Source organism: Amblyomma maculatum, unplaced genomic scaffold, assembly GCF_055883805.1.
Source record: "Amblyomma maculatum isolate TAMU_Amacu unplaced genomic scaffold, ASM5588380v1 scaffold_13, whole genome shotgun sequence".
Lineage (NCBI taxonomy): Eukaryota > Metazoa > Arthropoda > Arachnida > Ixodida > Ixodidae > Amblyomma > Amblyomma maculatum.
In genome coordinates this window covers 32,256,724-32,283,523 of record NW_028146738.1, presented here as the reverse complement: position 1 = coordinate 32,283,523, position 26,800 = coordinate 32,256,724, and the positions used below count along the sequence as shown (strand labels likewise).

General features: G+C 48.4%; 1 pseudogene; it reads left to right on the top strand.

Annotated features, from left to right (window-relative positions):
* Positions 1–3,508: 3,508 nt before the first annotated feature.
* Positions 3,509–26,475, top strand: LOC146172518 (uncharacterized; annotated as a pseudogene).
* The last annotated feature ends 325 nt before the right edge of the window (positions 26,476–26,800 follow it).

Genomic DNA, 26,800 nt, shown 5'->3' with positions numbered 1-26,800 from the left:
TCAATTGCACACTTACGGACATGTTATTTATGCATGTATCACTTGATCACCACGACTGGGACCTCCCGCTGCCTTATGTGACCTTTGCTTACAATTCTTCCAAGCGCGATACGACGGGCTATTCACCCTTCTTCCTGCTCTTTGGCAGGCACCCTGCATTACCTTTGGACACGGTGGTTCCGCCTGCTGGCCGCCCCATAACTACCTACGCACATGACGCCATTGCGCAAGCCACAGAAGTGCGCCAAGTAACCCGCATTCGGTTCCTCGCCTCTCAGAAGTCTGCCTACAATAGACGACATCGCCACATAACCTATGACTTTGGGTCCTCGGTTATTTTGTGGTCTCCTGCACGCTGCATTGGTCTCGGAGAAACTTTTGTCCCCCTACAGTGGCCCTAGCTTATCGGGTGGTGCGCCAAGTCACTGATGTTGCGTATGAACTTGCCCCTCTTGTGCCCACATCCTCCTCCTCTCGCCCCACTACTGACATTGTCCATGTTTCGCGCCTGAAGCCATACGAATTCATGCCTTTTTTGCCAGTTTAGCGCCAGGATGACGCTTACACCACCGGGGAGTCATGCTACGCGATGACGACGACGAAGTGTGTCCTCTTGCCTCGCGGAAGGGACAAGGGGACGACGAAGTGGGACTGGTTCCGTGTTGATGGTCGCTGCTATGCCAGTTCAAGCTGTGCTGTGAATATACTGTATATACATTGAATCTCCACGGGACAATATTGTTACGAAGTGGCAAGCCGATGAAAACAGAACAGAGGACGAGCGATGCTGGATGATAAAGATGACATTTAATGAAATGTTGCCGGGCCTGACGCGATTGCTCCTGTCTAAGCGACTGCCCGCTTTTTCTTCCTTGAATTGTCCGTAACAATATGCTCTCTCATGGCCTGCTCAGCGATGACATCGGCTCGAATGCCGCTTTTTAAACTTGATGCGTCGTAATGCGCATTCAGTGGAACGCGCTGTTTGTGTTCGATGCAATGCAGGAGAGACTCCGCTGTTAATATGCTATGGAGTTTCACACCCACGGATGATGTTTACCACTTTTTCTTTCATTCATTGTGCATTTTTGCGTTACAATGGACAATAACACGAACACCGGCTTTTCTGTGACACGGGATCCTCACGCTCCCTTAAAATCGACCGTAACCACCTTGTCCCTTTTCCATTCTAACGGCAGTGAGAAGGCAGAATAGGGTGGGTGAGAATTTGCGAGATATGGCAGATGAACACACTTCTCAGTTTAGAAAGTGTTCCGAGAGCACTGTGGAACCTACACTGCAGAAATGCGAAAGACTAAGATTTGCTTGTGTGCACGGTGCATCAGGTTTGCTCTCATCATTATCAACTAAATGCACCATCAATACGATTGTTGATGTCATCATTGTCATTATCACTAATTGCAGCATCATTGCTATCGCTACTTATAACATCTTTATCAGATGATAGCTTTCCTTATAAACAACAGTGTCACATTAGGCCGATTTCACAAGGCAAACTGCGCATGCGCGGGGATCCCGGAAGTTGCCCTGCTGCCATGCTTGTTGTGGTACAGCAGGTGATGGTCCGGCATCGCCGCCGTTTCCATGTATGCTACCAATGCTGAGGCTGACCCACATTCTGCTTTGTGGGACGCACAGCAGTGCCTCACTTAGAAGCATTGCAACCTACCTGTCATGTTCTGATAGAGGATTTCAGATACTTGCAGGGACACAGTTTCATTTGTTTCATCGTAATGACCTCTGCTCCTCTATTCACGTCTTTTTCAATACAATCCTGCTCTTGGTTTCCTTATTAGCGCTTTGAAAAAAGAGCAAAAGCTGCACAACTGTGCTGTAGCTTCTCAGATGTTCCAGTGAACAATGATAAGAGTGTCGACACAGTTTGTTCAGTGAACTGCAACGAAAATATTGAAGGACCCCTGGCAAGAGGAAAGTACCTAGAAAGCTGTTCCAACATGTTTAAGTAAACTGCACAGTCATCATGCCTGGAGATTGTGGAACCTGAATACCTTGATTTTGTGTACTGCTGTCAACCGATTAGAAATAGAATAAGCTTAGAGGTGACTCACATTTTAGATCGTCAAAAAAGATACAAAGGCTATATTTTAATTCCTTTTGCGCCTGTACTGGCATTGACAGCGCTGCGTTCGTTTCAAAAACTGTTACTGGCACAGAATGTCCCTGTGAAAATTGCAACCCCATAATATGACCATATGCAACAGTGAATGCCTGGTCAAGATATTTTGCGTGCCGTCAGAAAGGGCTCGCCAGCTTTCGAGCGTAATTGAGGGCTCTAGATGTTGCGTGCATGCAGGTTTGCATTTTTATCTCAGACGTTCATGACAACTGTGAGGCCCCTCGAACTGTGCAAAAACAACATGCGACAGCTTTGGTGATTCAATCACTTATCTCTGCAGGCCATCGTGAAACTAAATATGCCTACACTTGGGCGAGTGCAACCAGCAGGGGTGGACTCGCAAAACAAGATCACTGAACCCATTATTTTGCGAAGAGGCTTTAAGAGAACTTTAATACACTTGGGCGAGTGCAACCAGCAGGGGTGGACTCGCAAAACAAGATCACTGAACCCATTATTTTGCGAAGAGGCTTTAAGAGAACTTTAAATTAATTTAAGGGCATACCACGCCAAACGTCCCAGGCGTTGCGCTCGACCCATCTCCGATTCATTCAAAAAATATTAGAAATTTACCCAGTGTGCGTAATCAAAGCTTAAAATATTTTTGTTGAAGCAATTTATTTGTGAGCTGAGCACAGTTTGAACCTTTCGAAAACAGAAACCAAGGGCCACTCAATAAACAAAAAGTTCAAATTTTTACAAAACATCAAAAATATTGTGAGCCCTCCACGGATATTCTTTCATTTGTACATACCATGATCTTCTTCCTCTTGTACATGCCATCATCATCGTCCCGCGGCGCCGGCTCCGGCACGCGCTTGGGTTTTATCCATCGAAATAAACGCCAGACACGGCATCCCTTGCCTTGCCGTCTCGACCTGGCCTTCTTCCACAAGTGGTGGAGGTGAGACTTGATCCCCTTGCTGTTTTGTGCCCTGCCTCTCGCTGGAGCTACGTTCCGGTCGCTGTTTACCGCCTGCCACCATCGTTATGTCTACCGAGAGTACCCACGAACCGGCAGGACCCTCTACCTCGGCTGCACCACCCCCTCCGACTGTGCCCACACGACAACGCGACCCGCCGCTGTTCGCTGGTCGTCGCGATGAAGACGTCGATGACTGGCTGGACACCTATGAACGCTGCAGTAACTACAACCGGTGGGACGATGCTCTAAAATTTCTGAATGTTTCTTTCTACCTCATTGAGGTCGCCAGAACCTGGTTTATTAACCGCGAACCCCACACTACTAACTGGGCCACATTCGAGCAGCAGTCCGCCAATATTTCGCGGACCTAGCAGTTCGGACTGAGGTCGCGAAGAACAAGCTCGCCTCTCGCCTCCAAGGCCCCGATGAGTCGTACGTGTCTTACAGAGAGGCCATACTTGCACTTTGCCGGCGTATTAGTCCCACCATGCCGGAACCTGAACGCGTACACCACATCTTGAAAGGAATTAATTCTGTGGCTTATAACACCCTAGTTGCCCAGAATCCTTCAACTGTTGACACCATTATTGCGACCTGCCAACGCATCGACCAGCTGCCGTCCTCCCGATTGCAGCCCGGCATTGCTACTGGCCCGACCTCTGCTGACCTGGATCTGCGGGCACTGATTCGAGCCATCATCCGGGAGGAGCTCCAAGCCCTCAAGCCTCTATGTCGACACGGGTGCGATCATTCTTCCGTACCTTCTAATGACGCCGGTCTCCGCAACATCATTAAAGATGAGCTGGCAACAATCACCCGACCTATGGCGTCCGACCCTCCTGCACCCCGCCCAGCATCGACTTGCGCGCGTCGCAGCATCACCCCCTCCTTTTGTTCCGCCGTCCCAACTGTCACTGCCCTACAATCACATCAATGCAATGGCGATGGCTCAACCTGCATCACCATATTACGCACCTTGGCGCCCCTCCCGACCAGTCCGCTACTACTGTGGCATTAGAGGACACATATCCCACTTCTGTCGCCGCCGCCTTCAGAACGAGCGCCGTGGTTACGACGCCTTCGAAACTGATCTGCCTTCAGCTTCATAATATCAACGCCGGTCTATTCCCAGCCCGCCTCGTCGGTTCCCTCCGCCTCCAGTGTCCTCGTCTGAGCCTAGTGAAGCCCATGTATCTCGACGCCGCTCCCCATCCCCATAACGCCGCTCAGTTTCTCCGCTCCGTCCCACAACAACTCTTCCTGTCCGCCATCCGGAAAACTAAATGAAATGATGCAGTTGCCGGAGGTCAAACTGCACTCTGCGAACTTACTAAACGTCTTCCTGATCGCCCCTACAATATGATTTTTGTTTTCGCTGAAGGATTATTTGTCGAAGCTTTGATTGATACAGGGACTGCAATTTCTGTTATTCACGCTGATTTGTGCTACCGCTTGCGAAAAGTGACGACACCATATGGTGGACCTCAACTACGTGGAGCCAATGACGTTCCCTTGCGCCCTTCAGCAAAGTGCACTGTGCGAGTTGTTATCGACGGCGTCCGCCACCATGTGCAGTTTGCTGTGCTTTCACCTTGTGCGTATCTGATGATTTTTGGATGGGATTTTTTGTCAACTGCTTCAGCGTTAATTTCCTGTGGCGACCGGATCATCCATATGACAGACAGTGATTTTGCATCTGACTTTTCTGAACGACATTATCCCCTCATTGCCGCAGCTGATATTGTTTTGCCTCCTCAGTGCGAAGAACTACTTACCGTCGTTCCTGACCATATCACTGACGGAGACGTACTCATCGCACCATCTCATCGTCATCTTGCACGTGGAATCGCCTTCCCATCAAGTCTTGTACGATTCCGCAGCAGCTCAGCGATAGTAGCTGCCACGAACACATCCCGTGAATCCCTCGTGCTGACTAAAAGAACTTCCCTGCCATGCATAGTGGATGCTCACCCTAAGTCCATGATGGTTCTCACCGCCCCGCTAGCAACGTGATTCATCGCGCGTCTCTCTTTCCATGCTGTCGAAAACAATCAGTCTGGACCTCATGCCGCACTAACGCAAAGAATTGCTGGAATTGCTTCAAGCCCACCAAGCCATTTTTGATGCCACTTCCCCACCACTGGGACGGACTAGTGTTGCACACAACCGCATCATTACTGAAGGTAACTCGATCGTACGCCGACGACCTTATCGGGTTTCTCTCTCGAAACGAAAAGTAACTGAAGAAAATGTGAATGACATGCTCCGTCGCGGTATTATTCGTCCATCAAAAAGCCCATGGTCCTCCCCAGTAGTATTAGTTAAAAAAAAAAGAACGGATCGGTACGATTTTGTGTTGATTATCGCGCACTCAACAAAATTACCAGTAAAGATGTATACCCGATGCCGCGAATAGATGACGCCCTTGACTCTCTCCAAGGCGCCGAATATTTCTCGACCTTGGATCTCCGCTCAGGTTATTGGCAAATACCTATGCATGAAGGCGACAAAGAAACAACCGCTTTCGCAACTCCCGATGGACTTTACGAGTTTAATGTTATGCCCTTCGGCCTGTGTAACGCACCAGCGACATTTGAAAGAATGATTGATACGGTACTTCGTGGCCTAAAATGGAGAACCTGTTTATGTTACTTGGACGACATTGTTATCTTTCCGGCAACTTTTAACGACCATCTCACGCTCCTGAATCAAGTCCTGGCGTGTCTTTCTTCAGCGGGCCTTCAGCTCAACACCAAGAAGTGCCACTTTGCACAGAAGGAAATTAAAATATTGGGACATCTGGTTAGCCATGACGGCATTCGTGCAGACCCTGATAAAATCAGCGCGGTCTTCAACTTTCCTCGCCCGCAACGGTCTGCAGATTTGCGCAGTTTCCTCGGCCTGGCGTCATATTTCCGGCGTTTCATAAGGCATTTTGCAACTATTGCTGCGCCACTTCATGAACTACTTAAAGCGCGCAGCTCTTTCGTGTGGACTGGACAGTGCAACACTGCTTCTACCGACCTAAAGCACGCCCTCACATCAGATCCGGTTCTTGGCCACTTCAGCGACAGCGCTCCTACCATCCTGCACACTGATGCTAGTGGTCACGGTCTTGGCGCTGTCCTTCTGCAGCACGATGCAACTTCGCGTGAGAAAGTCATTGCCTTCGCCAGTCGGACCTTGACTCCAGCTGAGAAAAACTACACCATTACTGAGCAGGAATGTCTTGCCGTCGTCGGGGCTGTTCAAAAGTTTCGCCCCTACCTCTATTGTCGGCCCTTCACAGTTGTGACCGATCACCATGCCCTTTGCTGGTTGTCTTCACTGAAAAATTTGACAGGCCGACTTGGCCGCTGGATTCTACGCCTGCAAGAATACCATTTCGACGTCGTTTATAAATCGGGTCGCCAACACCAAGACGCCGACGCACTTTCTCGCTGTACACTTACGGAATCAGCCTGCTGTTTTTCTTCGCAACGCATTTCCACCTCTAACCACAGCCGATCATCTCTTCCCCCGACGCATATCACAACAGTTTCTTTTGACGATTCTGAGCACAAACACGCACTCCGCTCGCAGCAATTAGCTGATGCCTACTGCCGGCCCATCATCGACCGAATTATCGGCGCTTCGAACCCGCCCAATGCTAGGCTTCGCCGACAGCTTCGCAATTTCAAGCTCGAAGATGGCATACTACGCCGCTACGTGTATTGCCCTGATGGAACTCGTTGGCTCCCAGTCGTGCCGCGCGCGCTTCGCCCGCGTATACTGGCGGCTTTCCACGATGACGCTACCGCAGGTCACCTTGGTTTTGACAAAACATATGACCGCGTGAAAAGACAATTCTTTTGGCCTGGCCTATCTTCTACCGTAGCTAAATACGTCGCTTCCTGAAATCTGTTCCAACGTCGCAAGCGGCCGACTTCTTCGCCCGCTGGCCTCCTACAGCCTCTTCCATGTCCCTCCACACCATTCGACGTAGTCGGCATTGACTTATATGGTCCCCTACCTCTCTCCGATGGGGGTAACCATTGGATTATAACAGCTGTCGACCACCTTACACGCTATGCTGAGACGGCCCCTGTACCGACTAGTGCAGCTGAAGAAGTAGCTAATTTCTTTTTGCGGTCAATTGTATTGCGTCATGGCGCTCCTCGGGTGCTTCTAAGTGACCGCGGGACGGCGTTCTTATCGACAGTCGTATCCGAAGTTCTTCGTGCGTCATCCACCCTCCAAAAGACAACCTCAAGCTACCATCCCCAGACTAACGGTCTGACTGAGCGATATGATATCCATGTATATCACACCGGATCATCGAAATTGGGATACTGTTCTACCATTCGTCACATTCGCCTATAATACTGCAGTACAACGGACTACCGGTTGCTCCCCAGTTTTCCTTGTTTTCGGCCGTCCTTCCACTGCAATCCTCGACACTTCCTTCTTCTCTACGCCCGATTACTCCTCATATCATTACCAGCCCAGATCTTATCCCGTGTGGCCCGATGCCGTCATCTTGCCCGCCTCAACACAAAAGCGTGCCAGCAAGACCGCAAGAGTCGCTACGATTCGAAGCATCGCGTGGTCTCTTTTCGTCCTGGTGACGAAGTACTGCTCTATACACCACTGCGCACGCCTGGATTTAGTGATAAATTTCAGCGCCACTATCTTGGTCCCTACAAGGTCATCAACCGAACGTCCCCAGTAAACTACCAAGTCACACCTGTTGATCTCCCAGCCGACCGACGCCACCGTGGAACTGAAATTGTTCATGTATCTCGCTTGAAGCCATTTGTGCGCCGCGGTACATCGGTTGGTTAGGAGCGGCCAGGTTGGCCGCTTCCGACCCCCCCGGGCATATTGTGTGAGCCCTCCACGGATCTTCTTTCATTTGTACATACCATGATCTTCTTCCTCTTGTACATGCCATCATCATCGTCCCGCGGCGCCGGCTCCGGCACGCGCTTGGGTTTTAACCATCGGAATAAACCCCAGACACGGCATCTCTTGCCTTGCCGTCTGGACCTGGCCTTCTTCCACAGTATTTTCAATGGCATTTGCACAGATTCTGGCTTTTGCTGTGATTCAGAACAAACTGCACTCACCTCACGGATAATTTTTTTTAAATGTTTTGGATTTGATTTTTCACATTGGGATAAGTTTCCACAATATTTGTTTTAAAACAAACTGAAGGTAGCCGATCGAAATGTGTGGGGTGTTTGGCATTGAATGACACCTTAAGCACATGGCAAATTAAACAAACAAAATTATAAAATAAAGCTCAAATTATTGTTTTCTAAACAAAGCACCATGACAAAATTACAGAATAAATGATAGCTTTTGAATCTACTTTCAGTAGTTGGGTCGAAACATTCTGGGTAGGGAGCCCAATGTCTTAATGCTATGCATCTTGATTTAGTAAGGAAGTCTTTTACTTGTGACCATAGTTACTTGGGACACTGCAATTCCTAACACTTATTCATAGCATACAAAGAGTGGTTGTTTGATGCATCCCTACTGCTAAGAAGGAAGGAAGCACAGAGAAAATGGCCTGTACCTGTTTACATCGGCCATCTTCAAAAACGTGAGTTTTCTACCAGGGAATCCCCAGAAACTATTGTCCGTGCTGAAGTGCTGGCATCTATGTCGACACGAACAGTCTACAAAGTCAGCACTGGAAGTGTGATAGTGAGGTAATCACCAGCTACTGCTCATGTGTTGCAGGAAAGGGGGGTGCAAACATCTCTGTTGTCTGCTGTATGGTCTTATGTACATTGCACAGCATGATCTCGATTGTGTACCATGTTCAATTTCTTGTACAGAGAAAGAACGCCAGTGGTACCAGCCAAGGAGCCCAAGGGCAGTGAGCAAGAAGGTTAAGAGCCCAATTTTCTGCAAGGATACATCACAAAGGATTAGTGCTGCAATAACTTGCCACAAAAGGCGAGTGGCATATTCAGCACTTGGGCGTGAAAACTTAAACGTTTTCGCCCCACAATTGGGGTACCTGCACGGAAAACTGAAAGGAAAGTGGCCTTCAGTGCTTTGCCAATGTGTTGGAGGCAAATGATTTTTTGCCCATCGAAACAAAGCTGTGGAGCCAGACACAGCCACAGATTCTAAACTGCCTTCCCAGTGGTTGGAATGTGTGAGAGAAGTGTCCTTCAACATCGTATACGCAAGAAGAGGTGACAGTCATTAGGGCAGCCATACGGCTGAAAAGCGGCCTTGTACCACTCTTACAGGGAAGGCCTAATCACAGCCTCAATTGCACACTGGGTTTATACGTGGGTGCACACATGTAAGACAAATATGGGGCCCCATGACGCACGGTCTGTCATTAATGCAGTAATGGACAAAAAAGTCCGTCCGACCTACATAATGAAAAGAGGGCTGCAGCTTGAAGCCAAGACACAAGCAGCTTTCATCAGTAAGAATGAGAGCCATGTTGACATTCATGTCAGAGAATGTGGACGTTTTCTCCCAAGCCACAAGCCATTTCTGGGTGCAAGTCCAGATGATATTGTTTCATGCAGTTTCTGTGAGGCTCACCTTCTTGAAATCAAAATTCCAATGAATGTGGAAGTATTTGCAAAGGGACAACTGCATAACGGTAACCTGAAATTCAGTGTAATGGTGAATCCTCTGTCCACCATTACACTGTGCCCAGGTGAGAGCTTGTCGAGCACCCCACGACAGTGTTAAGGCCATATCGGGGAAGATCTGAAACAAATATGACAAACCCATTGGGCCTGCATACTATCAGGTCTTTAGCTATGTTATGTTTTTCGTAGAGTGAGTATGTTTCACTCTGAAGTCTGAAGAATGATGAAGTCTCTATAAATATTTCAATACAATCCATGATGCCATCGACTGTGTCGTATACTTTTCCAGAGAACACTTCAGGTCGGTACTTATCACAGATGACAGGTTGGATCTATGTCTGCACCTGCATAACAAGTTGAAAAAATTGGATGATTGCAGCCTTTCGATTTAAACATCATTTGACCATCTGGTTGAAATATTGTGTGTTTTCCTCTTTTCTGACACAGCCCGTTGTTCAGGAAATCCAGTCAGGTGATCCACATCCATGATGCCATCGTCTGACACGTAAAACCTATTAAAGAAAGAAATTTTTGTGAGCATATTTTCCAGTATAAATTGCATCAAGACATTTTCTTGTAATATGGCAGATATGATCTATAGAACTGTACTTGATCATTTGTATTTATTCTGTAATAAAGCATGCAGCATCGCAAGACAACTTTGTGTGTAGGTGATACCACCTGCTTATTTCAATAGAGTAAAGAGCATTTTAACAGCAATAACACAAGGCCAACTTAAGCAAATATAATGATTCTGAGTCATAGTTGCTCTTTAGGAGTGTCTGCTAACCAAAATCACAATCAATCTACCCATATTTCCTTTTTTCTCGCTCTTTCATTAGGGCAAGAATTGTTTCAAGTAAGAACATTCAGCTCAGTTTTTGTGTCTCTTCGGTTTGGCTTGCACTGGCTGCACTACTTCTGAAACGTGTTGCAGCGGTGTCAGGCGGTCACGTGAGCGTGCAGTGCCAGTTCCGACACTGGCATGCGTAGGCAGCTGCCAACATGAGTATGCAAATATAGGACTCTGCGACCTAGCAGATGCGTGGGTGCAGTATACATTTCATGTATCGCGTGCTATAACATGGTCACGTCTAATTTGGAAAGTGATGACGACTAACAGTGACGTTGAATGCAGCCAATTGACCAATGTATGCGCGACTGCACGTTCGTTATATCGGCTGGTCTGCGAAGATGCCATACATGCGCCTGAGTACGAGAGAATTAATATTGTAAGCAGGTGCCACGAGTATTAGTTTAAATAAGACGAGGCACTTGATTCGTTTAGCGTTTCGAAATCCAAGGAATTTCACAAACCTCTGTCCAAAAGCGCTAGCTGCTGAAAATGAAAAACGCATGTACCTCATTGCGCGGTGTATACATTGACTCTCAGACGCCTATGTTTACTAAATGGGCGACAAGTTTGATGTCGCAGAATCGCTGTGCACGCTGTCATGTGGCACACACACACCTGGCACGACACAAAATGTATCGATCGCAACTGATTTCTGTTCGCAACTGCCCGTTTTCTTAAGTCAAGACCAGTGCTACACAACACGATAAAAAAAATACTACATAGGGCAACGTGCGCGGTGCTGTATGGCGGCCACGTACCACTACATGTGGCCGCAACTACATATAATTCCGCGCCTCCATTAACAAAATGTTAATCACCAGCGTGCATCTCAACTACCCTGTATAAGCAACCATTCGTGGATCCGTCAGCAACAAACCGCCCGGGTTCTAAAGGAGACGGATTTTACAAATCTCTGCAGAACGATGCGCAGCGTCGTCTGCTCTTGGTCGAGTGGCGCTTATGCCATGCTGCACTTTTTTCTGCACCTCCTCTGCAGCCAGCGCAGGATGGGCGAGAACTCATGCAGAACTAGCCCTGCACCTTAACAAAACAAGGAGAGAAGTGCAGGCGGCGCGTGTGCACCGGCAAAACGAAGACGACGGTGCAGCACTACTTGAACTAGTGCAGCTGGTGCAGCCAAATCGAAGAGACCTTTTGTTACTGAACAACAGTTTTATCTCAATACAGTGCTAATCTGAGCTGCTGACAGGCAAATAAGAACCTTTTTATGCCATGGAGAGCAGGAACTTCGATTTGAAATCAAAAATTCACAGATGCAGCTCCACATCACTGTTTGTGTATAATGCTCCTTTTGTTATATTTCGGGGCAAGAAATGTGCCAAAAGGCACAAGTGGACAGCTTACCTGTAGGCTGGGTCTGTTCCATCAAGGCTCAGTTGCAGATGCATCAGCACAAGGGTCAACTGGGTTTTCAAAGTTAGAATAAGCTTCCTGCTTTCGCCTTCTGCATTTGATTTATGACAGAAACGTAGTCGCTTGGCTTCTGGCTCCAGAAAAAAACACAATGCATTGAGCCATTCACGTGACGTGAAGGTCGTGTAGTATTTTAGCTTTTTCAAGTCTTAAATCAACACCTCATATGCAAATTCATTTTTTTGGCTTTAGCTTTCATGTCTTTGACTTCATTGTGTAGCACTGATAATTCAAGCTTTAACCTAGCTGTTCTTCTGCTGCAATCGACTGCACAATTTTTTCACTTTGGCTTGTTCTTGCTGCAGTTTTGCTAGCTTTTTCTTAGTTGCCTCAACTTCTGCTTTTGTGCTGTGCCGTTATTCTAAAGCATTGAAATTCTCCTTTTGTGCAGCATTTTTCTCAAGGACACTTCTCTCGCTTTCGGGAAGCTGAAGTTGTGATCTTCGGTTGTCCCACTTGAAGTTTGATCATCGATGGTGGTGTGGTCAGCTTCATCTGTACTGGTAGGGAGAGTTGTTTTGGGTGCGCTAGTTGAAACAAGGAGAAAAATATCATTTATTTACAAAATAGTGTGGTTTTAGGAGCCAAAGTGGGCGTGTTAAAAGTTGAATAGCAATAATAAATGCCAGAAAGGTGTAAGAATAAGCCAAATTCCTATGTACCACATATCACACATCTAAGGCGAGACTACCTAATAATGAAATAAGGACAATTTTCTCAAAAGAGTTTGTTCACATTCAGCACATGGAATCTGCAGCAGCACCTGCTACATAAGGGATTCATGCTATGACTACTTTGCAACTCAATACTAAACATTACATGCATTAACCTGCAGGTGACAGAAATTCGTAATCCGTACAATGGAGAAATGTGGATGCCATATTTCTCGGCTTAGAGTTAGTTGCTATACCTTTCGTATAGGCGGACGCTTCTCTGTCACCTTTTGCTGATTTAGGGGAAAGACAGAGAGAACTAGAACCATGTAGGTCTTTTTGCTTTCGAAGTGGGCTCCCCAGACCCTGTGGCTTGATGTTGGAATGAACCAGGAAAATCTGTAAACAGGATGATCATATAGTTACACAACACTTTGATGTGTTCACAATGACCATTTTTAAACAAGACTCGACTCATACTATGCTGTAAGTATTTTTTTTTATTTGAGGGCTTCACGTCTGGAAGCGGCAAATCAGGAATTAAGCCATCTGGGCGTTTGCTAAGGTGCATCAAGCATATGTACATTCTTATATTTCGCCTCTATCAAAAATACTGCTGCCGCGTCCAAGACAGAACCCGTGATTTTGGGATCAGCAGCCAAATGCAAAGGTGATTGAGCCACCGCGGTGGAATTCGCAAGTAGGCTTTCTCCCGACAGCTGAATAAGGAAGCCAGGAATGCACGCGGTTTCAGCGATGATTGGTGTTTGTAGGAATGCCTGAGAAAAACTCCAGCCTACTTAGCAGAACTACTATGGCAAATCCATAGCGATATGAGAATGTGACAAGTTTTCCAACATATTGTCGTCGACCTGGGCATCACTGAACTGAAAGCAATCTGCAGCCCTAAGGCCGCTTGCGACGGTGCACCCGCGCGCCTCTCGGGGAAAAATACGGGCTTAAAAGCCCCCCCCTCCCCCCCCCCCCCATAAAAATATGCGCCAGCCAATGAAAAGTTATGAAGCGGTATGCGTCTCCGCGCTGTGCAGTTTGTTACGCGCGGACCACATTGCGTATAGAGAGCTTGCATGAAGCGATGCATGCTGGGTAATCCGCCATGATGTTGTCGTTGACAGCAGACGACGCAGCACGGCACTGCCCCACATCCCCGTCTACATAGTCGCGTAGTGCGCGCAGACGATGCTGGCGTGATCGGACAGGCCGACTTCGGGTTCTTCACTATTCCAACAATACGTCTGCGTGAGGGCGAGAAGGCAAGTGATTCCTCTAGCGATGCCGACGCGAATGGTTCGCACGGGCCAACACACCCGAGAACGACATCAATCCGGGCAAGTATAAAACTACATACTTGCTAGAACTAGAATCATTAATGCCGGCGATGTCGACGGGCGGCCAGGTCCAGACGCATATAGTGCAGTCAGTCGTTGTCGCGTAGCTAGAATAGGTCCGCGTCGCACTGCAATTGCATTTATTCATAGCGCGACCGATTTTTCGGGCAAAGCGTAGACGCGTACGTTCCTCAGGAATCTGTTAACAATTGCACGCACGTAAGAGCAGCGCACGAAAAGCCGTGTATTTGCTCGGTGGACCGTCAAAAATACAAGGCACTTGCTCAATTCACCCTGGCTGTGCTGCCCGCCGTCTGCTGTCAGCGACATCATCATGGCGGATTACCCGGCATGCATCGCTTCATGCAAGCTTCCCATAGAGCCTCCAGGTCATTCGGAAAGCCTAACGGTTGTGCTGAGCTTGCCGCGGTACGCGAAGCGCATCGCGGTGCCGCGCAGGGTGACGACAGGATCCGCGAGGAAGGCTTGCACCGCCCTCTTGTTTTACAGGAAGATCTCGAAACGTCCGGCTTAGAAGTCGAACTCCCCAGATCTCGGACTTGCTGAATCGCTTTAGCAGCTCCTTACATATATCGGTGTTCACCCGTTCAGCATGCGGCCGAAAAAGGTGAACGGACGCAACCTAGGTTGCGGCGCGGTGCCATTGCTACAACTTGCAAGCGGCCTCGCTAGTGCTACGCCTAATCGCGTGTACGCTGTGCTGTCGTGCGAGCCAGAGCGGCGGCAGACGGGCGTCAGTAAAAGGATAAGCGCACCGCTTCTAATTAACTTACCTCCCAGTCTGTCCGGCACTGTTGATATTTGCGATCCATTATTCTCGGAGCTTCTTCTCCTTGAAAAACGTAAAATCCGAGGCCTTTATTTCGTACGCCGTGTAGCCCCGCCAACTCCGCGCTTGCCGCATACATATTGTCAGCCTTCGTAGCTCATGACACTGTTATGGCGAATTCCAATCGCAGAACTGGAGCAGCGCGCACGCTCCATCACAGAACGCCTCAATTCGGCGGAGAGCACGCTCCCAGACTCGGCGTTTCGAATACTCTTGCTCTGGCCGGAGCAAGTAGGTGGCGCTCGCGAGCAAACGGAGACGGAGAAAGTACCCATCATTCCTTGCACTAGCCCGCGCTTTTCGTGCGCGCGTCGTCTGCTTGGCAAGCCTGCAGCCTTTCTTCCCTTTGATATGGAGGTTACATCAGCCGTTTATGCAATTATATCCTCCTTGCTCGAAGAGCCGAGCGCGGACACACACGGTAAGACTCCTTCAGCACTTTCTTTAATATGGAAGAAAACTTCGGTTCACGTACCGAATGTTTGCAATCTTCCAGAGCCGAGCTGTAACGTGTGCGGCTTTGAGTTTACACGGACGATTGACATATAAATAGTTGATTCTTCGACAGATGAGTCGGAACTGCTGCTCTCCGACTCGCTGTCCTCAAGCAAAGCGAGCGCAAGAGCGCGACGCGAATCACCATCCATGGCGGCGGCAAATACTGATCGTCTGCTATGGAGCGGCGCGTTGCACAGACCTACGGTTACAGTGGCTAGAATGATCTAGCCACTGTACTACGGTGGCTAGATGGGTAGGTGTGCCGACCGGCAGGGCACAAAGCGTAGTTCCGCGTGCCTCCGCTTCATGACGACGAAACTGGCGCTGCTGTTCTCCGCCCGGTGCTCACCGGCGGATCGTCTGCTCCTTGTCGCAATCGCATCGCGCGTTTTGTTAACCTCATTTTTGTTTAAAAACATTACTTATTACTTGCGTTATCAGTCAAAATAGTAGCTGAAACTGAGACTTTTGCGGTCTGGCATTGAAACAATAAACAGACGACACTAGATACCTGTTTTCTCGTCTGTTTGCTGCCTGTCATCGTCCACATGCAAGCACCGTAGCGGAGCAGGCGCTGCGCTTTTTGTGAGAAGTGATCGGAATGAAGACCAAAAAGGGCACAACTTGTTTCGCACCCTTCTGAAAATCCGGCTACAAGTCATCGAGAAAAGGACTGAAAGTATCGCTGTTTTCGGCGCCGCGGGATCCCGAACTGTTCAAAAGGTGGGAGCTTGCTCTTCAGCGTGCCGACAAGAGGTTGCAGCCACACTCCGTTGTGTGTCAGCGGCATTTTGACCAAGAGTGTATCGAACGGGATTACAAATATATGATAGAAGGCAACGTTGTTAGCCTCCCACGTTCTCACCCACGATTGACGAAAGATGCCGTGCCTTCTGCCCTGCCCGATGCTCCTGCTTACCTGTCAAGAAAGGTGACCGCGAAACGAAAGACGAAGAATTCCACAGGCTGCCGCCCAACCAAGGCTGCCAGAAATGACAGCCACGACCTTGAGGCAGTGCCGGACGATCCAGTACCTTCAAGCTCCAGTGAAGGTATCTCTACGTCTGTAACCGAAGTGTCACCTCGTCCGGTTGACATTGACTTCACTACCTGCACGGTATCCCACAGCGGCTGGACACATCACTCTATTGAAGATTCTGGCGCCTCTGCGTTCTCGACTTGCAGAAAAAGCGGACAGAGCATCGTTCTGGTGAAAGTAATACTCCTGGAGCACTGTGCGTCAAAACTGCGAGCCACCGTGTCCGTGCAAGGCGCCGTAACACAGAAGCTGGATTTGGAAACTCGTGAACAGGTTGGGGACCTTTTGGCTGACGTGGATGCCATGATTCCATGTCAGGGCATAATCTGCAATGACCAACTTGACACCGTCCTCGCGAAATCCAAGAATATAAGAATCCACGAAAACACAACATTCAGCTCCAAATGCGTCGGCATCGCCACAAGTCAAGGAGACTCCTGTTTGCATTGCCGATACGCAAAAAAAGTTGCTCCTAAATCAGCTGTCGTACAAAAGAACAAAGGACCGGAGGTCGAGGGAGCGCGAAAAGAAGAGAAAGCTTGTAACCGCAAAGTTCAAGAGACTGAAGCGAAATATGTTTACTCTTGAGACAAAACTGGAAGAGATGAGGAGGAAGAACTCAAAACTAGAAAGCTGCGCGCTCATGTCAAGAATAGAAAATTTGCCAGTAAGACAACAGTCACAGGTCATGGCCTGTTTAAATGCTTCAAAGCGGAAAAGCACGAAGGGTTTTAAGTACCAGCGCGAGTGGCTGCTCGAATGCTTGATAATGCGGATGAGGAGCAAACGGCTTTATGAGCACCTGCGCAAGGAGATCATGCTGCTGCCCGGCAGAACGTGTCTCCAACGGTACCTGCGCGGATTTCGAAGCGGATTCGGCTTCAACAAACGGGTGTTTGCTGCCTTAGGAAAAATGCATATGCATGACGGAGCAGCAACGTCATGGCGGCATTATGATGGATGAAATTAAACTTTCCGAGAACCTAACGGTCAGTCACTACGGGAAAGTGAACGGTTTGGTGGACCTCGAAAAATTTTCATCTAGCTCCAGCTCAGAATTGGCGGATCACGCCCTAGTTGTTCTCTTCCAACCATTCACGGGAAAGTGGCACCAGGTGCTTGGCGTTTTCGCCTCGAAGGGGAACGTGAAAGCTGATGTGCTAGCAAAAATTACAGTGGAGGGTGTGATAATGGCAGAAAACGCCTCACTTTTTGTGGATTTCATAACAACAGACGCTGCTAGCTGGAATCGTTCCATGTGGCGTATTTTTGGAACTTCTGGGAAAGCAGGACAAGTTGTCTGCAAGTCCCCGCACCCTGTGGACAAGAACCGCTCCTTGCACTTCGTCTCCGATTTTCCCCATTTGGTGAAGAATGTAAGAAACAGCTTGCTCCAGCACCCTTTAACAACTCCTCAGGGCGTGGCATCCATCAGTCACGTTGATGCCGCATGGCAGCTAGATCAAAGCCATGTCGGCTTGAAGGCAATGCCCAGGGTGCACAAAGCTGTTGTAAGGCCCGACACATTCGAGAAAATGCGCGTAAATTATGCGTTTCGCTTGTTCTCTGATGATGTCCGGCGTGGTCGTTTCACGTATAGACAGCAGATTGAGCACAACCACGGTTCAGTTCACGCGACCGATGAACTTGCCAAATTGATGCAGGAGATCATCAGCATCATGACTTCAAGATTTCCAGCTGCCGCCCTCCGTCCGAACTCTGCGAAATCTCGGCGACTTCGTGACTTCCTCACCTATCTGATGAGTGGCAACGCTGTGCTCAGAAGGAGGGATTCTTATCAGGGAGCACTGCAGAAGGCCTCCGAGTCACGCTGTCGAGCACTCTTTCCCTCTTGGATTATCTGTCGTCCAAATATAGGCTACAGGTACTTAATGACCGCCAGACTAAGCCAAGACATCTTGGAGCAACTGTTTGGGGTTTTGCGACAAATGACAGGAAGTAACGACCATCCAACCCCCGTTCAGTTCTTGATCTCCATAAACACTGTGGAGTTCATGAACTTGGCCAAGTCACCTGATCATGGGAATGTTTCACCCGGTCTACTAAGCAGCTTGCTTGACACCGATGATGTCATAGCAAAAGCAGAGACCCAGCAGAGGTATGTGGACGACTTACTGGACATAGGGAATGTGCAGGCGGCACACGAAATGCTCAGCGCTTGCCAGCTTCACAACAACCACAGCAGCCTAGCGGTAGGAAAAAGTGATTCTCGGCTGATTTTCTATTTGTAAGGATACGTGGCGCGAAAGTTTCTTTCAAAGACTAAATGTGCCGATTGTGCCACTGTTTGCTGGCATCGCCAGAAGCTCCCCTTCCGCCTGTGGCCGCTCTCACAGCCCACGTAAGCATGGGGAACTTCATATTCTCATCTGATGCTTTGAACAGTCTCGTGACATCTCTCGAGGAGACCTTCAGTCACTGCTTCACAGTCACTGAACTGAGGCGAGAAAGTCTCGCAGACTTCGCCTCTTTTCTGCAGCTCAAACCTCCGCCTATGATCGGTTGTGAGGAGCATAAGATTGAGATCACTAACAGCGTCGTCAAGTTTTACTCTATCATGCGCCTCCACTTCTTAGTCAAGAGCAAGAACCTGGCCAGTGAAAACGCGCGAAAAAAAAAAGAAAACACCTGAAATTGAGACGCGTGCTTTGAACGCATAGGCATGATTTTGGGGTGTGTTACTTCACTGACTCAAAAACACTAATGTGTGCATGTCATTTATTGCACTTTCAAAAGTTCAGCTAGAAGATACCGTTTTGCAATACAAGCTTATGCACTCGTTTTATTTTATTTATTCACAAGGTATGCTTACGCCCATGCACACGCATAAATCACAGCTGAGCACTGTGTTAATATATATTCGCGTTGCCTTGTGATGGCGTGGAACATTTAATGAAAAAAAAAATTAAGAACGAGGAAGTGACATAACAGTGTTTGGAGTTGCTTGCCTGAAAAATTGGGAACGCAGCAAACACGCTGTACGTAAAAAAACAGCATTAAACTCGGCTCCCCTGCCTTTGTAATATGTTTACATCCCTTCCCTATTCCCGTAAGACAGCTTGTTTGCAATAAACTCATTTGCACTTGGAAAAAAGGGAAGCGAGTCGCTTTCTGTCATGCGTGGCGACGGCCGGAAGAAACGGTCATGAACCGGGCTTTCGCTGGTGGCGCCACTGCGGCGTCATGAAGAAAAGGCACGCGTTACCCCCGCCGCCCATCTAGACACCCTAAGAGACCAGAAGCCAACGCGGCGAGCCACCGGAAATGGATGCGCTAGCTAGCGCATGCGCAAGCGCCGCTCGAAAAGTCACGTCACGCAAACTTCCGGTCGGTTCCCCCGATTTCGGCGGAGCAGTTTTGACTGCTCCGCGGAGCGACCCTTGCTCGGCAATTGCTCCCGTTCTGCGTTTGGAAGACGCGATCCGTGTTCCGGATCTGCGTTTGGAAGACAATTGCTCCGAAAGGAGCAGAAAACGTTGCTCTGGAAGTGCTCCTGCTCTGCGATTGGAATTCACCATTAGAGCCATATTGGTTAGAGCCCCTAGCACAGCAGCGCCATCTATGAGCCTTAATGGAAAATAAAGCCATGAAAGAAGTACCATCAATTGGAAAAACTTCCGACAGGCTTTAGACGATCATCTCGCCGAACTGCCAGTCGAAACACTCCTTCAACGCGCCCGTGATTCAGCCACTGCAATCACACAAGTAACAGAAGACGTTCCTGTGCCCGACCCTCACCTGCTTAATCTATGGGAAAGCAGAAAACAAGCCGAACTCGATTATCTCCAATCTGGAAGAGAATACAAAAAGCTTCTAAAACTTCGTCGCCTCACTGCTGAGGCACGCCGCTATAGCACTCACTGCTGAGGCACGCCGCTATAGCAAACGCCTTAGCAGAAGTCGATGGCTTGACTTTTGTAGCACTTTATCCTATAGGACCAACACCAGCAAGCTGTGGAGAGCATTCCGGGCCATGAACGGCAAGAGCAAATCCGCAAATACCGGAGAAACCCTTCTCCTCCGCACTAGTCAGACTGCTACCGAGCTTGAACAGGAGGCAGCCCGCACTTTCTTTCCGCAACCCGCCTCACCACCCCCACCTGACACCTATGCACCTGTTCCATCCACAGACTCTACTGGCATTAACGCCCCCTTTAACACATTTGAATTCGAATATGCTCTTTCACAAGTTAAAAAGAACAGCGCTCCCGGCAAAGATGGCATCACTTGGAGCATGCTCCGGAACTCCAGCACACCTACTAAGGAAAATTTGCTTGACCTCATCAACCAGCACTGGGATACGGGCTGCCTACCACCACATTGGAAACACTCGGTAGTCGTCCCCATTCCCAAGCCTGGAAAACACCCCACGCAACGTGCCAACTTGCGACCGATCTCTCTAACATCAACCGTCTGTAAGCTAATGGAACGCATGGTCACCAATCGATTTACACATTACCTTGAGACCTCAAATTACTTTCACCCGTTCCAGACTGGCTTCCGCCCTCAGCTAGAAACGCAGGACAGCCTTTATCTTCTACACACCAACCTGAACAGAGCACGCCGATGGTGCAAAGGCCGTCCTGACATACTCGTAGCTGTCGATTTACACAAGGCGTTCGATACCATCAGCCATCAAGCCATTGTCGACGCGCTAATCCACACTGGAGTTGGAGCTCGCGTCATCAACTTTGTGAAATCCTTCCTGAGTAATAGAACCTATGAAATTCAAATCGATACCAATCACACGGCACAACATTTTACAAACCGCACGGGTGTGCCTCAGGGCTCAGTCATTTCCCCCACCTTATTTAACATCGTCATGGCGAAAATCGCATGGCAACTAGATAAAATCGATGGCCTATGGTTCACAATATATGCGGACGACATCACGCTCTGGACCACGTACCGTAATACGGCTCGAGAACAAACAGAGACGCTGCAACTAGCACTAGATACAATCGAGATTGAACTTCATTCTACAGGCATGCGTCCATCCCCAGAAAAAAAAAAACTAAATTTCTGGTCATACATCCACCGCCTGGCGGCGTGGACGTCAACCTTCACTTCGGTGGTCAAAATATAGCACAACCCCCCGAAGGTTATCTCTGGATACTTGGCGTTCCCATTAATCAGCATGGCACTGCTAAGGATTGGATCCTTCAGCTAAAATCTCAATGGAGGCCAACGCTCCACTTAATCAAACGGCTCAGCAGCAAGAGTGGGGGCGCAGGGACGGAGGTAGCGCGTCGCCTCACCGTCGCTATTCTGCTCGCTAAGCTCCGCTACGGTGCCCCTTACTTTGACTTGACCGCAGCCAATTACAAGACACTTGGCTTACTTTATAACTCTGCCTTGAGGGTTATAACTGGTCTACCCGTACACACGCGCATCACGGAGCTCCACAGATTCGCTCAGCTCCCACCAGTGGATGCACTTATTGCTACGCACCGAGCCAATCATGAAACTCGCCTGCGTCACACACCCAACGGGCATCGCCTCCTCACTCGAATCTTTGACGAAGCTAACCTACACTTGCCCATATTGGACCACCTTACAGCACCATGGACACAGATCCAAAACCCATTCCAACCAACACCAAAGGACCAGGAAGAGATCACCGACAACGCCACATAATTGATACACAAGACCAGCACATCGGTCTCCGCATTTATACCGACGCCGCCCTATATCATGACGATGACACCGGCATCACGTTTGCAACCACTGCTTACTACCAAAAGGGTTCACAGCTGCACGCCACTAGCCACAGTGGTCGCAGGTACTGGTCCGCAACTGAACTCGAATTAACAGCCATCGACGAGGCCCTTCAACACTGCACCAAAGGAACAGATCGTTTCATCCACATCTAAACCGACAGTCAAGAGGCTATAAAAACCCTGAAAGCCCGTTCTTACAAGACCTCGGTACAACACAGCATCAAAGAGCGCTGCCGATACCTGCGAGAGACCTCACAAGTCTCGGTACGAATACATTGGACACCTGGACATCACGCACAAGGAACTGGGAACAGAATGGCCCACGAGGCCGCTGGCGCGCAGCTAGAGGAAGACCGCCGGCATAGCCTTGATGTGGGCCCGTCCAACTCGGACCACCCTTACTGTTCTCCCGTCTCCTTCATCATACCGGACTCTGTCATCACGCGGCTTAAACATGAGCGGAGGGGTTTGTTGCGGGACCTTGTCGCCGGTATTAATCCTCCGATCCCTTCCGGCCTCTCTCGTCCAGCCCAAGTTCTAACTCACAAGGCGCGAGCCGGTGCAGCGTACACACCGGACATCCTGAGTCAATGGCGCCGAACCAAGATCAGCTGCCCCAACTGCCCTGCTGACTCCGTTGACCTGCAGCACTTGGTCTGGACCTGTCCTGGCACGGCTGGCCTCCGCGCACGCTACACATCTGCTGACCACATTCAGAGCTACGAAGACTGGACAGCCCCCAATACCAACGCCAAGCGCAAGCTTAGTGCCCTGCTAGACTTCATGTCGGAGTCTGGCGCCCTCAACCTGACCTAACCCACCCCCTTCCCCTCTAGGCCTCAGGTCATCCTCATGAATAAAGGTTTATGAATGAATGAATGAATTAGCGCTGATATCCGACAGGTGAAGCCATATCTAAATATTTTCGTTGAACTTAGATGATTACATTATCTCTTAGTTTGCTGTTTGCTGGGCGCAACGATTATGCAATATGAAGGTATCAGAGGGCTCGGAGTTATGATGAGGCGAGTAGGGCCTCAGAGAATAGAGAGTTTTAGAATAGGGGGCCCCAAGCTTTGGGGCCCCCAAGGAGCTTGGGGCGTCGAAATGCGCATACGCAGAACGTAAGGCGCGCTTGGGGTCGTGGGTTAACGCTAGGGGCGGCCCCTATTTTTCGGAAATAGCGTTCGCCCCAAGCCGCCGTTGGGTCGCTTGGGTTACGGCAACATGGCGGCGTTCGGCCAAGCGGCGGCCGCTCGCCTCGGCACACATTCGTCGTCATCGCTCTATGGTGTCACGCGTTCATGGAAAACGAAAGGCCAACGAAGCTTATGCTATGTCTCATGATGCCCGCACAACCAAATTTTAGCGATAAAACGCACTATATTTTCAGATTGCTTCCGGATTTACCGAGCTGCTAGGCTTAGCGAGTTCGCCTCCTTTGGTTGCCATGGGGACCAGACGGCGGAAAGCGCGGAAGGTTCAAATGAGGTTTCCCGGTCTCAGCCTGGATTGACAATTGGCCGATTTCGTCTTGTCTGACGAAAACGGTTTATATAACCGGTAGTCTTAAGATAGTATTTTCACAATAATAGTACTTTTTGACGAATAAGATAGCGTTTTTGGCTTTTATCTATTAAAATGCTTTTCCTTGGCTACCGTCGTGGCGCTGCAATCGACGAACGCAAGCCCGGCTCCGCTGCGTCGGGAAAGCCCCTATTCTAAAACTCGCCGCTCGGCTAGCACGTTGCGCTGCCGCGCGCTATTTCCTTGGGGGGCCCCAAGCCTTGGGTCCCCCTATTCTAAAACTCCCTAATAAAGAGGCCTGCGCTACCAAGTAATGTCGCGCAATATAGGAGGACAGTTAAGTTATATGAGGCGTTGAGGAGAGGTTAAGAATGAGGAGGCAGAAACCTGCACAGAGAGTAAAGCAGGGGCCCAACTCTCGACAATTCACCATTTTGTTGAAATTGTGACGTACGCGTGACATTGCAGTAGGATGGTGCCAGGTAATGTAAGCACACAATCAGGTTACATATTTTGAAACACGTGACTGTTCTGAGAACCAATCAGAGAAAACAAAATGGCACCGAACGTCGGCCATGTGTGTCGAGAATAGGGCCCCCGTCTGTTTGCTATTCGCTCCTTTACGTCGTGGCCCTGACGTAAAGGAGCGAAATGATGATGTACACACGACAGGTTCGTGTGTACATGATCATTTTTTACCAGAAGATTATGAAATGAACCTTGATGTCGCTCGATCGAAGCCTCGGCATGAAAGCGAAGCACGATCGCCTCAAGCCAGACGTCGTATTAACGCAAAACCTTTAGCCCAGTACACCAGTAAAAAAAGCGGAGGAGGTCTGAGGTAAGTTCACATGATAGATGTCAACTTTGTTGCAATTTATACTTATATCTTGCGGAACTGCTAACAGCTTTCCCTTTTCTTAGGAACTACTCGACTCGCAGTATGAAGTTTTGACCACTGAGGAAGTGCAAACTTCGCCTCGAATGGTGGACAATTCAACGCAAACCACCAGAAGTGTCTCGAGTGCTTCCTTCCATACTGATGGCAGGGATGTGCAAACGCGACGTAAGGTTTTCCTCTTAACAGTAGCGTGCTCATTTCATTTCCGTATTTAACAAGCACAAATTGTGTATAATAATTAGGCACCATAGTTGAACCACGGCCTAACCTAGGGTGTTTTCAATCTTCAGTATGGGAAGAGCAAGCAAACATTTGTTTTCCACATTGTCCAGTGGTATCAATGAATGCTAAAAAAATTCTGGGAGCGGCAGTTAGGTGGTGTCGGGTCCAACCTGTATAATGTTGTGGCGGAATGTTGGAACAGTTTTAAAGCCAGCAAAGAAAGTATTCATGCATTTCACATGCATGGTGTAACAAATGATATCAAGAATGTAACCTTTACAAACTGATAATGAGGCATTCATCTATAATATTTAGAGAAAATTTATCTGAAATATGTTGTGCAACTAGATCAATGATGTTGCATTTGCATAAACAAATAGCACTTCACAGTGCATGTGTTTTATTCTTATTTTTTCATCAACTTACAGATACGCAGGGGAACTTCTATGTTTATTCAAGAAGAGATATGCAGGTGCAGACAGATCTCAGGCAATCCAGTGAAACATACCATGAGGCCAGCAACACTGCAAGTGCACCTACCTTTGCACCGCCTCCTTTCTCCTCCTTTATCACCTTCCTCCAAAACAGGGCCCTCAATTCCACTTGATCGAGCACTCTCTCCTCATCCCAAGGCAAGCGTCTAGTCCATGCAGTCGGATGCCTCAGACTGAAGAAGAGAAGGATAACTTGGAGCACTCGCAATTCGTCCCATAATTTAACAAAAGCTTCCTAGGGTAAAAATTGCGACTTTGTGTGCCGCATGTTATTCCATTATGATCGTATGATTATCAAATCAATGACTTAGGAAAAACAAGGGCACATAAGGGTGTGCACCACTTTCATGAGTAGGGGGATCAGAGGCATCAGTGGGTTAGCACACCCAGCCCAAAGCACACGTGGCAAAAGTTTCCACTGCTAAACCTAGAAGTCTTTAGTTCCATTCCTTCCACTACGTTTTTCTATTTGTATGAGTACCATATTGTCTGTGCTTGCGTGACTGAAATGTGAATGTGTGCATAATATTTGTGCTCCTCATAAACCTCACTATGCATAAATATTCACCAAGTAGGTCTTGATCCATCAAACACTTTCAAAATATTCAGTGGCACAAGGAGCTGCTCAGACAGCATCAGTGTAACATTGTAAAAATTCTTGAAGCTCTGTAAACCTGTGCTTACATTATTTAAAAGCAGAGCGCATGGTATGAAAAAATATGCACTAGAACACCATAGATGTAGTGCCAGTTTGGGCAGCCCTTATATTTACTGCTGCTTTTTAATCCTGTTAAATTCTAGCCTCCAATCACCTCTGCAGAAAAATACTCTACAATTTAATGACCCGAACTTTGTATTTTTTCAGACTTGACTCCAGCACTGAGGAAGCCCTTCCTCAGGATGAGAGGAAGTTCATCATGTTTGAAAGCTGCCTCAAGAAGCTGTTCACAGTATGCTGTGAATGCTGTTCCTGTTGCAAAAGTGTAAGTCGTGTGACTGATGGGACTCTGCTCCAAGTACAGACGATGTGCGCGAACCACCACTGCCTTACATGGAAGAGCCAACCGATGATGAACGGCAAGCCAGCAGGCAACGTGCTACTGTCAGCAGCCATGCTGTTTGCCGGCACCAGCCCCATCTCAGTGCTGCAAATGTTTGAGCATGTGAATTTGCAGGTGTTCATGCCACAAACTACCAGCAAGGCTACCTGCTTCCTGTGATTGACAGGGTGGGACAAAGGTTATGTGCTGCGTAATGAATTGCTGAACCAATACTTTACGATTAGAGTTATTTCAGCTTATGCAGTAAAGCCATAACCACAAGCAAAAGCATTTAGAAACTGGACCATATGCCTATACAAGGGATGAATCAGAAGGTGGTTGAATACACTCAACTCCAATTAAATTTCAGAATGTGCAGCCAGTTATTCCTGGTTTCCCTTTTTTCCCCCAATGTTATTGAACAATATATAATAGTCTAATCCCCTTTGGGTGGAAAACCTGCATGTGCCCATGTGCCTGTAAATATAAGAATGCTTCTTAAAAG